The sequence below is a fragment of the Rhineura floridana genome, chromosome 7 (genome assembly GCF_030035675.1).
Source record: "Rhineura floridana isolate rRhiFlo1 chromosome 7, rRhiFlo1.hap2, whole genome shotgun sequence".
In the NCBI taxonomy this organism is placed as follows: Eukaryota; Metazoa; Chordata; class Lepidosauria; order Squamata; family Rhineuridae; genus Rhineura; species Rhineura floridana.
In genome coordinates this window covers 83,910,930-83,927,488 of record NC_084486.1, presented here as the reverse complement: position 1 = coordinate 83,927,488, position 16,559 = coordinate 83,910,930, and the positions used below count along the sequence as shown (strand labels likewise).

General features: G+C 40.7%; 1 protein-coding gene and 1 pseudogene across 3 annotated transcripts in view; one reads left to right on the top strand and one right to left on the bottom strand.

The window, feature by feature from the left end:
- The window catches only part of CNNM2 (cyclin and CBS domain divalent metal cation transport mediator 2), a 193,756-nt gene that overhangs the window by 34,431 nt on the left and 142,766 nt on the right, over positions 1–16,559 (top strand). The window lies entirely within an intron of this gene.
- Positions 1,713–1,830, bottom strand: LOC133389832 (5S ribosomal RNA; annotated as a pseudogene).

The window sequence follows — 16,559 nt, the reverse complement described above, 5'->3', positions numbered from 1 at the left end:
CTGTGACCGCACAATAAATTGAATTGAATTGAATTGAAAAAGCAATTTAAAAACACATGCTAAAATGCCTGGGAGAAGAGGAAAGTTTTGACGTGGGGCCGAAAAGATAACAGTGCTGGTGCCAGGCGCACCTCGTCAGAGAAATCATCCCATAATTTGGGGGCCACCACTGAAAAGACCCCCTCCCTAGCTCTTGCACGTCTTTATTCCCGGGGACTCTCTAGCTTTGTATTTATTGAATATGTAATTCTGGTGTGTTCAGTTGATGGAAGGGCTGTGGCTCAGTGGTACAGCATCTGCTTTGTACATAGAAGGTCCCAGGTTTATTCTCTTGGCAGGGTTGGGAGAGATTCCTGTCTGAAATCTTGGAGAGCTGCTGCCAGTTAATGTAGACAGTACTGAACTAGATGGACCAATAATCTGACTTGGATATAAGACAGTTTTCTGTGTGTTCCTAACATAGCAGTCTCTTCCACGCTTACTTTGGGTATAAAATTGCAGCCTTGATTCTGTTTACCTGAGAGTAAGTTCCATTGAAGTTAACTGGGAATAGTATCGTTGCCTCCTTTGGGTAGAAAGGGTGGGACATAAATAAATAATAAATTATTGACATTTTCTGTGGGGGAATTCCCAGGTCATTTTTTTCCGGGAAATGTTCAGTTTCTTAGGTTTATTAGTGTAATGATTGGATGCTAATTGCAAATTGCAAATGCATTATTAGGTGAGCTTGGTAGTTTCTAATGACATAGTGGTTAGAGTGTTGGACTGGACTAGAGATCAATTCTCCATTCAGCCCTGAAGCTCACTGGAGCTCTCAGCCTAACCTACCTCACAGGGTTATTGTGATGATAAAATGGAGGGGAAGCACCATGTTTGCTGCCTTGAGCTCCCTGGAGGAAAGGCTGGATATAAATATACTAAATAGTTTCAAAGTCTTTATCTTTGTTCACGAAATACAATTAAAATAAACATGCTAAACGAGATCATTCTCTAGCTCATCAGAACTTTTTCTATTGCAAAGTGATTTTTTTCCTATGTAATTTACCCTAATTTGCATTGGACTTTCCCCCCAGAAAATCCATATTTGTTTTTCAGAAGAGAGTTCTACCAATTTCCCATTAACAATTTGATTTGGAGTATCGAACATTTAATATTGTAAAAACAAACTCAAAGCTTACCAATTAGATGTATTCTCAAATTTCACCTTTGACATTGATGGTGCTGCTAATACATAGCATTTAACTGAACTATAGACACTTTACTGCTTGATCTTGTGTCCTTCACTGTTTGTGTATTTTTAGCTTCTGATGACTTTGTGCTGTATGAAGCAAACCCACCACCCAGCCCGATAACAGCAAGTGCTAGGAATTTCAATTTTAAAATGCCTATAAAATAGATTTTAGAAAGTAGCAGATAGTAACAAATGTCTGCAGGATTCAGAGCTTGGAAAAGTTACTTTTTTGAACTACAACTCCCATCAGCCCCAGCCAGCACCATGCTGGCTGGGGCTGATGGGAGTTGTAGTTCAAAAAAGTAACTTTTCCAAGCTGCTACTGGGGACTTCTTACACGTGTACGCTTGTTATGACTGTGTTGTTATATACCTTCAAGTTGATTATGACTTATGGTGACCCTATGAATCTTTTTTGAATATATTCATAGGGTTTTCATGATAAGAATTATTCAGAGGTGGTTTACCATTGCCTTCCTCTAAGCCTACGCACCCGGTATTCCCAGGCGATCTCCCATCCAGGTACCAATCAGGCCTGACCCTGCTTGGCTTCCGAGATCAGGCGAGAATGGGCATGTTCAGGGTAGTATGGCTGTAGGCGATGACTGTGTGGCCTTCATGAATTTGTGTTGGTCAAGTCAATTGCTCAAGTATAGAATGGAAATAATAAATAAGAATGAAAATGTGTAAATGTTTAATGAATTTACCAGGGGCCGCCCCCACCGGATCTCTTCTCCAGGGGCCTGGGATGTTCCTGGCTTGGCAACCCTGCTCTGCAGCATAGTATCACATGCTGTGGATGGGGAATGGTACGATCTTTGTTCAGCCTGCTCTTTTACCTGCATGAAATTCCTGATTGTCTGTTAAGGCGAGTTATTAAATACAAGACTGATCTTAATATGTAAGCATGTTAAAACTATTTTAAAATGTATTTGTGTTGGGTCTGACATACAGATGCATTTAAAGAAACCGACATTGTTTTCTATTCAGTGGAGTACTGTTCACCTAGTTCCACTGAGAAATCCTATTTTCCACAATGGACCTGGGGATAGGGCTGAAGAACCATTATTGACTAGTTATCCTTATGCTACTTCTGTCAACAGTTTCTTCCTCCACAGTAGCATCTATCTAGTGTAAGCTCATCACAAAAGGGTTCTGATATTTTGTACCTTTCCTAGCAGTAGAAATTTATTTTTCCCCCTATACTTTTTTGTTTGAAACACAAACATAGTTAAAAGAGCTTAGGGACAGGTGTGTGGCAGATAGAGGGACCTGGGAATATGGAGAGATGGAGGAAGGGAAAGACAGGTGACACCTGATTCCACAGAATATATTTGTAAAAGGCACCTTGCATGTGCTCAAAAGTACAGAAACCTTAGATGGCAGAATATTTTTCAACAAAATTTGGAGCCAGGACACAATACACAGAGGTCGAGGCTACTAATGAATCCATTGTATTAGGAGGAATGGTTTCCATGTGATCTGGCCTGGTGTTCTGTACAGGAACTTAGACTGGAGTTTTTGAGACAAGCTGGTTTTTATAATTGGTATCACTGCCCCCGCCCCATTTTTCCCCCCTTAACCATGTATTGAAAGCATTTATTATCACTTGACTCAATATTTCACTGATCAATTTTGACCAAGGATTTCTATTATTTTTTGGACAGGTCAAATTCCTGTCCATTCTTTAAGTTTACTTTTTAACCTTAAGAACATTTTTGTCAACCTACATTGAATGGAGTGCTCAGAGAGCCACGTCTAAACTAGATGTGACATATTTGTGTGAATGGATTATTGCCCCCCACCCGGTTTTTGCAACAGTATTGTAAACTGGGATCTGGGCATGTTGGAGGGCTCACATGATCCCTTCACTGCTGTATTTAATCCAAGTTGCTAAGATATACCACTACTTCCGAATCCCCAGAAATAGAGAATAAAGCTAAAAAATAGTTACATAAATTGGCCCCAATTCCAGCCAGTGTGGACTTGAAGCCATTCTGTGGTAGGTTACCTGAGTTCTCAGTGGAGCTTGAAATGCTATTTACTACTTCATTACAAATTGTTAATTACAAATGGAACTATATTGTTTTCTCTAGTTTCTCTAGATAGGGTCTCTTCCTATACCTGAGGGTTTTTTTGGTAATCTGTTGATAGCAGAGCGCTTTCCATGCTGCTAACTGCTTTGGCTGCATTTAGAGAGGATTCCAGTATTTAACTCTTTAAAGGTACTTTAATGACTGTGGAGTTTTTAAACTTAAACTGAAGATTTTTGGCAAGGAAGGGAATGCATTTTACATCCACTCTCTCTTTTTTTGGCATCCATGTTTAGGGGTTAAGCTGGGGGTATAAATTATTTATTTTATTCATTATTTATTGAATTTATGTCTTGCCTTTCCTCCCAAAGGACCCTACGGCAGCAAACAATTTAACAACAACAACAAAAAGCATTATAAAAACTGTTAGTTAAACATTCTAAAATCAACTTCAGTTAAAAACATTCTTTGATCCAGTGATCTCTGGGTTCAGTGCTATTAGAAACGTATTACTTTGTTTTACTAGAAATCAACCTTTCTTTTGCCTTGGTGCTTTACCAGGAAAATGGCATTTCCCACATTTCCAGTGTTTTTTTTGCTTTCTGGGGCTTTTTTAGAATTGGGCAGTTTTTGTTTTACTTTGAAATATTTTTCTTTTAGAAGGAAAGGTAGTAGAGTTTGAATAGTTAGGATGCTTTCCTTACTCCCAGTAGCCTGAAGTGTTAGGTTTGAACTTGTTGCTAGGCTGATGTTTTGAACAAGGTCCAGTTACGAAAGGCTCTGCTACATTTCTTCCTTCTAAATCTAAATCATCACCCTCATGTTTTTCACCAGGGTGAAATGCAAGTGGAGCTTCCAAGAATAACAGCCTCTCTTCCCCCTCCCCTGGCCCTTGATGGGTTTGAGCTCAAACCTTACTGAAGGTAGTGGAAAGACAGGGGGATATCATATGTATTCCTAGCTGCTTTGAACACAAGAAAAATGTCATTTAACAAACAAAACATGTCTAAAACATTACTTTGGAGAAATAGTTTTGGATGTCTATGACTTGACTACTTATATTTATCTTACTTCATTTTAGAAGATTTGTTTCCTCTTTATAAGGATGCTCTTCTATTTAATTGACCAGAATAGCTTCATACTAATTCTTCAGAAGTGTCCCATTGAAATCTGGTACCTTTTAAGCTTAGAGTTTATTTCACAATTGGCACACTTGGTTGGTATGGAAAGAAATAAAGGGACCAAATGAACGATGTTGGGGCTGAAATATTTCTGTCTAAAGTGTTCCAGTTCATGGATAAATAAGTGCCTTGTTAGGAGACAGCTCCACTATGTTTCACTGATATAATAAAAGCACTCATACGATCAGGCATCCTTGATTTCTATTTAGGGAAGTATGACACCTTTTCATCCACTACTGGTGCCCCAAATATGTGCTTAGTTATATTTTGGAAAACACCAGGAAACAACATTCAAAACCTGATTTACCATGCAATCCTATACATGTCTACTCAGAAGCAAGTCCCACTGAGTTCAACAGCTCTTACTTCCATGTAAGAGTATAAGATGGCAGCCTGACTCGGGTGCAGGATAAAATACAGACGAGGCCTTAAAAATCTTGTAGTTCAATGAAGCAACTGGCTTGGCGTAGTTTAATGAAACTTTTATCCACGTAGTAAGTTGTACCTGTGAGGCGTCCTTCCGTGGCTCTCCCTGTCAGGTTCCTACCTGCTCGTGGTTACTGCCTGTCTCTAGGCACCACCAGGGACTCCACCAGTCTGGACCGCTCTCTCTTATGATTTCTCTCCCCGCTCTAGCACAGATCTCAACAGATCCCCCTGCTAGGCAACTACCAGTAACGTCCCAATACTAGTATTCCCAGAGACTCTGAATACTGGTATTGTTATTCTCTTCACCGCTGCCACCATTTGTTACAGTTCCCCTTCAGCCTTGGTCATTACCTTACCCTCCCTTCTGGTCTGTGAAACCCCAGCCAAGGATCAGGCCTTTGATAAACCAAATTAAGTCTTTATTAAAGATAACAAAGCTAACAAGATTAACAAGATTTCTTCTTAAGGCACATAAGCATATGGTTTTACTCAATACTAATCCGAACTCCACCTCCCTCCTTCTTCACGCTCTCCTGGCAAACAACTCTCTCAAACCCCACCAAGCAATCCATTCTTTCTCTTCTCCCCCCAGATTCCACTCTCACTCTTCCTTTTATACATTCAGCCATTTTAAACACTCAGCCAATCATCTCGCATTCTACTGCCCATTCACTCCCCCTCTTTCACTCCACTTACCATGTATCTTCTAAAACAACAACACTTACCATATATACATGAATATAGGAACATCACATTTCCCCCCCCTTAAACAACAGCAGAGTATTATTCCTGTTCCAGGATTTATACGTCGCGTTAACAAATAAAAGTCTCTATGGGGAAAATGTCTTTCTTTGTTCCTCTGTCTGGTCACGTCACTGCAGTCCCAGCCACTTGCCTGGAAAGTCCATCGGCCAGTACATTGTCCTTGCCTTTTATGAACTGGAAGTCCACTTGATAGTCCTGTGGGGCCCAGGACCACCTCTGCAGCATAGTGTTATGGTTTTTCATAGTCTGCAACCATAACAAGGCCCGATGATCTGTAGTCACTGTGAATCTTTGTCCCCACACGTATGGGCGCAACTTGTTCTGTCCCCACACGACCGCTAGGCACTCCTTCTGGACCGACGAATAGTTTTTCTCCCTCGGCGTCAGCTTGCGACTCAGGTATGCCACTGGATGTCTGGTGCCTTCTCTCTCCTGCAGCAAGACGACTCCCAGCGCGAGGTCCGACGCATCTGTAGCCACGATGAATGGTTTCTCATAGTCTGGTGCTATTAATATGGGTCCTTGGCACAAGGCTTGCTTCAGTAGATCAAAAGCCTTCTGACATTCATCCGTCCATACCACACGCTCAGAACACTTCTTCTTTGTTAATTCATGCAAGGGGGTTGCTATTTCCCCAAAATTTCTCACAAACTTCCTATAAAATCCAGCCACACCCAGAAATGCCCTTACTTGTTTTTTGGTTAAGGGGATCGGCCACGCTTGTATTGCCTCCACCTTGCTCCATAAGGGGGTGATTTTCCCACTCCCCACCTTATGTCCTAAATAGATTACTTCCTTTAGTCCAAACTGGCATTTCTTAGCTTTTATTGTGAGGCCTGCTTTTCTTAAGGCCTCCAATACTGTTGTCAGGTGTTGGACATGCTCAGGCACCGACTTGCTAAAAATGGCCACGTCATCGATATAGGCCACTGCAAAATCTGACATGCCTCGCAACACAGTATTGATTAGCCTCTGAAATGAACTTGGTGAGTTCCTTAGTCCCATGGGTAAGGTCACAAACTCATATAACCCATCTGGTGTACTGAAGGCAGTTTTGGCTCTGGATTGCTCGTCTAGTTCCATTTGCCAAAATCCTTTACAGAGATCTAGTGTAGAGATAATGGTTGCTGCCCCCAATAACTCTAACATAGCATCTACCCTAGGCATAAGATACGCATCTGGGACAGTAATTTTATTGATTAGCCGATAATCAATGCAAAACCTTGTCGTTCCATCTTTTTTCGGAACCAGGACAATACTTGAGGCCCAGGGACTGATGGATTCCCCGATCACTCCTAATTCCAGCATCTCTTCCACCTCCTTTTTGATCTCATTCAAAACTTTCCCATTCACACGGTACGGAACAGATCTGATTGGGGCATGATCTCCAGTATCAATGGAATGTATAACTATACTGGTTCGGCCAGGTTTGTTGCTAAAGAGATTCCTATAGGTTTTCAAAACTCTCAGAATCTCCTCTTTTACTTCCTCCTTCACCTCCTCTGACCATTCCACTTGATCTACCCCTCCTTTGTCTTTGCTTTCCTGTACCAAATCTGGAAGTTCAGGCCCACTTCCCTCAGGGAATAAGGTAACTTGCAACACCTTTGCATCCCTGGTATGGTAAGGCTTTAACATATTTACATGAACCACTTTGCTTTTGTTTAATTGGTCTGTGGTGATTACATAGGTCACTGTGTCAAGCCTTTCTCTGATGGTATATGGTCCTTCCCAGTTAGCCTGTAATTTGTCATGTTTCCTGGGTATGAACGCCATAACCATATCTCCCACATCATACACACGTTCTCTGGCTGTTCTGTCATACCAGTAACTTTGCTTCTTCTGTGCATGACTCAAATTCTCTTTCACTACTTCCATCATTGATGTTAATTTATTGCGGAATTCCAATACAAAATCTACTACAGAAGTTTTGTACTCTCTCAGAGTTCCTTCCCATGAATTTTTTAGCAGTTCCAAAGGTCCCCTCACTTTTCTAGTGAACATGAGTTCAAAGGGTGAGAAGCCTGTTGACTCCTGAGGGACTTCTCTTTATGCAAATAAGAAGCATCCCAACCGTTCATCCCAGTCTTGTGGGTGATCTTGAACATAGCTTCTGATCATGCCCTTCAAAACTCCATTGAATCTCTCAGTTAGCCCATTAGTGGCGGGATGGTAAGTAGTGGTCTTTAGATGTTTTAGACCACAACATTTCCACATACATTGCATCACTTCTCCCATGAATACACTGCCTTGATCTGTCAGCACTTCATGAGGGAAACCCAGCCTCATAAAGATTTTTAATAAAGCCTCTGCCACTACAGGGGCTTCTACAGATCTCAGTGCTTCTGCGTCTGGGTACCTGGTGGCAAAATCCACCACCACCACTAGATATTTCTTGCCATGCCTTGTGGGTTTGGAAAAAGGGCCCACCAAATCTATTCCCACTCTATAAAAGGGTTGTCCAATTATAGGAAGGGGCTTTAAGGGTGCCTTGGTCTTTACTCCACTCTTTCCCACCTTTTGGCATATTCCACAAGATAGACAATGTTGTTTTACATCCTTGGAGATACTTGGCCAATAATAATGTGCAGCCAATCTCCTCTTGGTCTTTTTTATTCCCAGATATCCTGCACATGGGACATCGTGGGCTACCTCTAGCAATCTGGTTCTGTATTTGCTAGGTACTATCAATTGCTTCACTTGTTCACATTCATCCTTTCTCTCAGCAGGCATCCACAGTCTATATAAAATCCCATTCTCACACACAACTTGATTCCTCAGTTTGTCAGTGAAAGGAATCTGTTGGGTCAGCGCTTGTTCCTTTATCTGCTTCAGACTTATATCTTTATGCAGCTCTTCCCTGAATTGATCTGCTTCTTCCCCAGAGACCACTTGATACAGTTTGTCTTCTTCAGCAGGCCTGCTAGTGGTTGCTATGGTGACCTGAGGCTGGTTAACAGATTCCACCCTGTTTGTTTCAGCCCTCCTTAATATGGCTTCTTTTTCTCTGCCAATTTGCTGTCTGGTCACTACATATATTTTCCCCTGTGCCCCCATAACATCTCTTCCCAGTATTACTGGTTCTTGTTGCTGGGCATTAATACCAACTTTATATTGGCCCTTTCGGCCTCTCCATTCCATTTTCACTAGGGCCACAGGCAAACTCTCTGGTTGACCCCTCACTCCTTGGATAGTCACTGTTTCCTGAGGTAATATTTCTTCAGATTTTATTAAATCTGGCCTCAGTAACGTCTGAGCGGCACCAGTGTCAAGCAATGCCCAATAAGTTGCCCCTTGTACACTCACTTCCTCTCTCAGACTTGAATCAAGGTCTGTTACTTCTGTCCAGTTTATCTGGCAAAACTGAACCTTTTTCGCTGCTTCTAAAGCCTTGGGCTCTGTTTTCACTGCCCTTGTCTGAGCAGGATTACTAATGGGGTTGGCAACCTCACATTGAAAACGTAGGTGCCCCGGTCTACCACATTTGTAGCATAATTTCTCCTCACTTTTAGGGTACACAGATCCACTCTGGGGTGTCCTGTGCCCTTCAGATTTTAATGGAGGACTCACTTGCTGTGGTACCACATCCCTTCTGCCAGCACTATATGGTCTGGGTTTAAACTCTCTTGATGTTTTCCCCACCCAGCCAGTTCTATTGGAGGCGAAGTGATCCGCCAACTCTGTGGCCTCCTGCACAGATGTAGGGGAACGGTCTTTGACCAGGAGCCTTATTTCTGGTGGTAACTGATGGTATAATTGATCCAGTATCATGAGGCTTTTCACCTCTTCCACTGACTGAGCTTTGGCACTACTCATCCACTTTCCAAATATATCCATCAACTTTGCTCCCAGTTCCACAAAAGACCTCCCTGTCTGTATCTGGCAGTTTCTGAAAAGCTTTCTAAAATAATCAGGCCCCAGTCTGAATCTTTTAAACACTGCTTCTTTGAATTCAGCATAGGTGACGGGCCTGTCTGAGGGGAAATATTGGTATATCTCAGCCAATTCCCCTTTAATCAGGTTTGATAAATACTGCATGTATTTATCTTCAGGTAGCCCCCACAACTGAGCTGCTTTTTCAAAGGTGCTGAGGTAAATTTGAGGATCTTGACCAGGCTCATAGACAGCAAAGTCCTTTGGAGTAATTTTTATTTTTGCTCCATCTCTGTCTTTCCTTGTCTCCTCAGAGTGAAATTTCTCTCTATCAAATTTTAACTTTTCTACTTGTAATTCAGCATCCAATGCTCGTTGCTTCTCCCTCTCCTCAAACCCCAATCTCATTCTCTCAATTTCCAACTCCCTCTGTTTTTCCTTCTCTGCACCTTCCATCCTCAATCTCTCAGCTTCCATCTTCAATCTCTCAGCTTCCATCTTCAATCTCTCAGCTTCCAACTCCCTCTGCTTGTCTTTTTCCTCAGCCTCCCATCTTAACTTCTCTCTCAAGTACTCTATATAAGCGGGATTGCTTAAATATCCTTCTGGGGTCTCTTCCCTGACAGGTTGTTTTTGCTGGGCAGTAGCAAATCCTATAAGTGCTACCCTCAGTTCATCTACCCCTTTACCCTCGTGAGGTAAATTGAATGTTATGCACTTCTCCACCAGCTCCTCTCTTTTCATTTTTATGTATTCAGCCATGGTGTTTGAGTTCACTCACTCTTTGCCACACACTCTTTGCCAGTCACTCTCACAAGAAATCTTGTTTTGTTATTTCTGTTTGCCACACCACTGTTCTGGATTCTCTAGTATTCGTATCTGGATTCTCTGTTGTTCGTATCCCACCGCTACTGCCACCACATGTGATGCGTCCTTCCCTGGCTCTCCCTGTCAGGTTCCTACCTGCTCGTGGTTACTGCCTGTCTCTAGGCACCACCAGGGACTCCACCAGTCCGGACCGCTCTCTCTTATGATTTCTCTCCCCGCTCTAGCACAGATCTCAACAGATCCCCCTGCTAGGCAACCACCAGTAACGTCCCAATACTAGTATTCCCAGAGACTCTGAATACTGGTATTGTTATTCTCTTCACCGCTGCCACCATTTGTTACAGTTCCCCTTCAGCCTTGGTCATTACCTTACCCTCCCTTCTGGTCTGTGAAACCCCAGCCAAGGATCAGGCCTTTGATAAACCAAATTAAGTCTTTATTAAAGATAACAAAGCTAACAAGATTAACAAGATTTCTTCTTAAGGCACATAAGCATATGGTTTTACTCAATACTAATCCGAACTCCACCTCCCTCCTTCTTCACGCTCTCCTGGCAAACAACTCTCTCAAACCCCACCAAGCAATCCATTCTTTCTCTTCTCCCCCCAGATTCCACTCTCATTCTTCCTTTTATACATTCAGCCATTTTAAACACTCAGCCAATCATCTCGCATTCTACTGCCCATTCACTCCCCCTCTTTCACTCCACTTACCATGTATCTTCTAAAACAACAACACTTACCATATATACATTAATATAGGAACATCACAGTACCCTAGGACTGATTGCTTGTATCACATATGTGATCAGTGTAGTGTATTGTATAAGTATATATACAACGGGCTAAGTAGAGTAAAACTTTAGAGAGTCACTAAAACTAAAAACAAAGAGTTAAATGATCTGGTGTTTCCCAGGAGGGCCATAGACCCTCATTTGGGAGAAGGCAGAGCCAAAGTAGGAATTGAGCATTTCTGCCTTTTCTTTGTCATCTGTTATCATTTTGCCATCCTCATTGAGTAGTTGTACCACCATTTCTCTTCTTTGTCTTTTACTATGGATGTACCTGAAGAAAGCTTTTTTGTTGCTTTTGTCATCTCTCGCTAACCTCAGCTCATTCTCAGCTTTAGCCTTCCTGACGCCATCCCTGCAATTCCGTGCTACCTGTTTGTACTCTTCCTTTGTGGTCTGTCCTTCCTTCCACTTCCAATATGTGTCCTTTTTTGTTGCAGTTAGGGCAAAGGAGTAGCACTAATATGGAAGGTTCATAAGCTTTGCCAGAACCAGTGGGGAAATAATACAGCCTGGAGCAGGGGTTGCCAACCTTTTGGGACCAATGGGCACATTTTGAATTTTAAGAGAGTACTGAGGGCACCAGTCACAAAATGGCTGCCATGGGGGGCATGACCTAACACAAAATTAGAGAGAGTACAGTCATCGCTTCTCTTCCCCCCCCCAGACAATTTCATGTTTACCATGGGAAGTCAGCTCTGCCCTGCTGGTCATGATTGTGAAGATACTGCAGTTTAAGGCACAAAAACCCTTATTTCACCAATGCCAATATCCAAAGTCTAGGCTACCATTCTGTAGCCGCTGTATTCACTCATTGGCTAAAAAAACTGAGAGGTTGGAAAAGCCAGGCTGGTTAATTTCACAGAAATTGCTTAGAAGAGTATCTGCACATTATGCTTTATAACCTCCTTTCTAGGAAGGCTAGAGACTTTTTAAATGAAAGCTCAGAGTCTGGGGTCCTAGGGCACCACTGAAGGTCTTTATGGGCACTGGATTTGTAACCCCTGGCCTGAAGAAAAAGGCACACAAGTTTACTTTGTGAATTTAGCAGTGCAGTCCTATGTTCAATGTGCTAAGTCTGGTTAGAATTACAGCCTGGTAACAATATTGACATTTTGACATCAGCCCTTATATAGTATAGTATTCTGTAGGGCATTAGAGATAAAATTATTTTTTATTTTTTTTAAAGAAACATCAATGGTATATTTTTTTAAAAATAGGCCAGTACTATGCATCCCAGTTTGACGTTTCTAGTCTACTGTAGCACTACTTTCATATTTTTAGGTATGATAGTTGTCATGAAGGTGGCAGATCAATACTTGGTAACTTGTGTTTGACCCACATATTCTTCATCCCTATTTTAGTTTCCATCCAAGGTATCTTTGAAGAATTTTGCTTATTGGTCAACTTTGAGTTGTTTTTTAAAATGTATATCAAACATTTTTGTGTTGGATTGTAATTTATATTTGTTTTGCATATAGTTTCCCCCCCACTTGTTTACATTCTGGATTCATAACCATATGAAAAAATTGGGGGGAAAACAACAACTCATTGGAGTTCAATTTATTAGTAACAGCCATATATAACTTTTTGGAGTCAAACGTGTCAACATCATAAGAGCTCTAGGCTGTAATTCTGTACATACACACTTGCCTGAGAGTAGGTCGTATTGAGCTAAGTGGATTTACTTTTCAGTAGATATTATTTTCAAGCATTGCAGTTGATTCAGTTGCTTGTTGTAAAGATAGCCTAGATACAATTAATCCTTTATTTATACAGAGAGGACTTTGAAATTTTTCATGTTGCTTCCAACTTTTCATATTAGTAATTCTTGTTGGGAGGGGGAAAACAATTTTCACAAAGAAGTTTTTAATTTTCTGAAACAAATGCAAAATAGGTTGCTGGCTGGAAGAACTTCATTAGATCCATGACTGTCTATGCTCTGCCCTCCCCACCCCAAATTCTGTACTATCAACCAATTTGGCAATGAAATCATTTACCTCTATTCTATCAGCATAATTTACTGTGCTTCCATTATCTATGTTTTTTAAGGGTATGTTGTCTTTTTCGTAGGGTTGGCAATTTTCAGAGCAGGACAATGGAAAATACCATTTCCCCTTGTTTTGTTTGATAATAAATACCAGACTTGCGCAGATACCTTTATAAAACTTAGAGGTTATGACGACTGAGCAGTATATAAATCTTGTTAAATAAAAATAAACTGCACCACTAGAATTATATAACCTCTAAGCATTGAATCTCTTGCATGCCTCTGCCTCACATGCCCAGACACCTTTTGTAACAGGTTCAGTATCTAACATATTTTGTGTAAATAGACAATAAGCAAAGGTAGCAAACACTTGTAATTTGTTTCTCTGTTTGCCTTAGTGACTCCTTAAAGTCCATTGAACTCTTCTATCCAATTGCTGACAATAAACTTTTGACGTGAATGGAGCTGATTGCCACATAACTAGAATTTCTGTAAAAGAAAAAAGTATTCCAAGTAATGCTTCTTTTCTGCTACCCCCACCCCTGGGGCCTGGTAAAACATGTATAGCTGCACATCTGAGTTTAAAGCAAAGTATAGTAACTGAGATAATTCTTGAAGTAAAATGAAAAGTCTTACATTGTGCACAAAGCGTAGATGCTACTGATAATATAGGTACTCATTTCATATGCAGTGGGTGTTATCCAATGTTAGTCATACTTGGAGTAGACCCATTGAAATCAATGGACTTAAGTAACTTGGATCTACTTTGGATGTGATTAATGTTTAATATCGCTCAGTGATAGTATTTCCTCTGCAGGTTCTGTTTCTTGTTTTGCATATCTTCTCATAATGGGCATGGCTGATGGCAGATTGTTTTACATCTCCAACATTTTTTACTTGTTAGGGCGGGGCAAGGATCTGCTTACAATTTTTCCTGATTTCCACTTGAAGGTTAAAATATTTTTAATGAAAGTAATATATTCAGCTATATACAGCACAGTTCTATGTTTCACAAATGTCCTGAATAATATCTCCAGGACTAGCTTTGCTGAAGCTGAACAAATTCTGCAAATCCTTTTATGCAAGAGAATGTATGCTGGCCAGCACAATACAGCATAGGAAATTTTGTTGCATATCTGAGCTATAAATTCCTGGTGCTTGTGTGGTCATATTTTAGTTTTATGATCTAAGCAAAAATACTGCAAAAAGAATACCTGGGTTTTGGATGGACTGCTATGATGTCATGGAATATTCATAGAAATTATAGTTGCTGTGGAAATTAAACTGTCATCATTAGAATGCTTGACAAGAGTCCTAAAGAGGTCCCAAGATATAAGAAAGTAGGGAGGTCAGTGCAGAGGTGCAGAGCTATATAGATTTTGACTTGAACATAAGTGAGCTGACAAATATTGTAGGGGTGTATTCCAAAAATGATTTGGACTAAGCTTCCAGATTCATTGTGAAATGCATGTGCCAGGCCCTGATCACTCCAGGCAATCATCCCGAGTATAACTTCTCCCTTAGCAGTTATACAGTGTTTTAATGCTCTACATTCATACTTCACAGTAACGAGGAGCATTTCCTAGATCAATTACATAACGTGTTTGAAATATCAATTGTGTTGGTACTATGATTGATTTTTCAAATATATATCAGTGCTTGTTGATAGGAAAGAACATGCATATGAGTAATTTGTGATATGATCAACATCACATACTACAAATCCAAACATCTACCCTTGAGAGCTTTAGTCTGCGCAGTAAATAGAAGAGACATGCCAAGCACAATGGTTGTGCTTCAGATGTGTATTGTGTTTTCATACAAGATCAATGAATAATCTCAAACCACTGTACAAACAACTAGATTACAGTGTCTAATGGTTTAAATTAGATGTAATTTGACAAGACTTTTAGTTCAGCTGGTCCTTTAACTCATCCAGTTCACTTTTTACTTAGTTACTTTCTGCATTATATCAGACTTATCCTAGTTTTGAAGCTGGGAGAAGCTGTCAGCTCATTTTTTCTAGAAGAGAAATGCAGATATTAAAATTGTTATTATATTCCATTGAAATCAGTTGTGTTTAAGATTAGGGTGCCACTGATTCGAAGCAACATGAGATTAATACTCCAGTTGAATCCAGGTATCTTGCAGTACAATCCAGCCTCCCTATGTTTGAGAACTTCCTTAGTAATAATCTGCCTGCTTTTCTAGGGTTAGGGATAAACCAAGAACAGTTCTTTAACCTAGTTGGCTCATTTTGTATTCTCAGAGTGATTATTATGTCCACACATTTATAGGTTTGTTCAAAACATCAAGTTCGCTTCTTATAGCTCTTGTCTCAGTTCATAGTTGCTATCTGTTTTTATTAACTTTGATAACAGTAGTTTTGGTCATCATCTGGGTTAAACAGTGAAGTTCCTTGTACAAATATTTTTTCCCTCAATAGAACCTGTAGCACTTGTGAACTAGTATGGTCTGCTAATGCTTCTCTTGGGCCCCAGCAGTGCCCACATTCAGCAAGAACTAGAGGAGTAGCCATAATCTTTTGCAGCTAAAACTAGAGTCTTGTGGCCCCTTTAAAAGAACAACATTTATTATGGCATAAGCTGTCATGAACCAGAGTCCATTATCAGCTGCATGAAATATTGTCCTCCATTTGGAGGTATGTATATATGTGGGGTTGCTTCAGGGTCTGATTCCTGTGTCTGTGTCTCTGTTGGATGGCATATTGTTGATGAGTAGTTTGAGGCTTGTCTTTGTAAGCAAAGACAGACGTACTACTTAAGGTCTGTGAAATGAAAGTTTCATTGTTCAGGATGGGCTGTAGATTGTTGATGTGTTGAAGTAATTTTACCTGGGAGCAGTAGATGACAAAAATGGTTTTCTTTCTCTACTAGGTCTGTCCCATAGTAGATTATTCCTGGGTACCAATCTGCTCATGTTGATCTGCTTTTTCACTTCATTGAGTGAGTATTCTGTTTGGGGGCTGTGCCTTGTTTTAGACCCTGAATAGATTGTAGGTGATTCGATTAGGGTGGGAAAAAGTAATGGGAGGCTGCCTGCTTCCACCCCAGTTTACCTGACTGCCCCCTCCAAACTGTCCTGTAGTGGATTTGTGCAGTCTGTGGATCCCATCTTGTGCTAACTGTGACAGGCTGGTTGGGCTGATTTTAGAGGGTTTCTACAAATGGTAGAGCATCTAGGTTGCCCTGCTTGATTTGCTAACTAGTGAATAGCTGAATAGGCGAGTTACTAATATGGATGGCTAATAGTTACTAATATAGCTTACATTTTGTGTGTGTTCTTCACCCCAGTTCTCTGGAAGTATTCTCTACATTCATGTTGTTTGGTTTATCTTCTGTTCTCTCTCAACCTTTTTGTGTATTTATATACTGGATTGGCAGCTAAGTCAGAATTAATCTTAATGCCACAGCATTCCT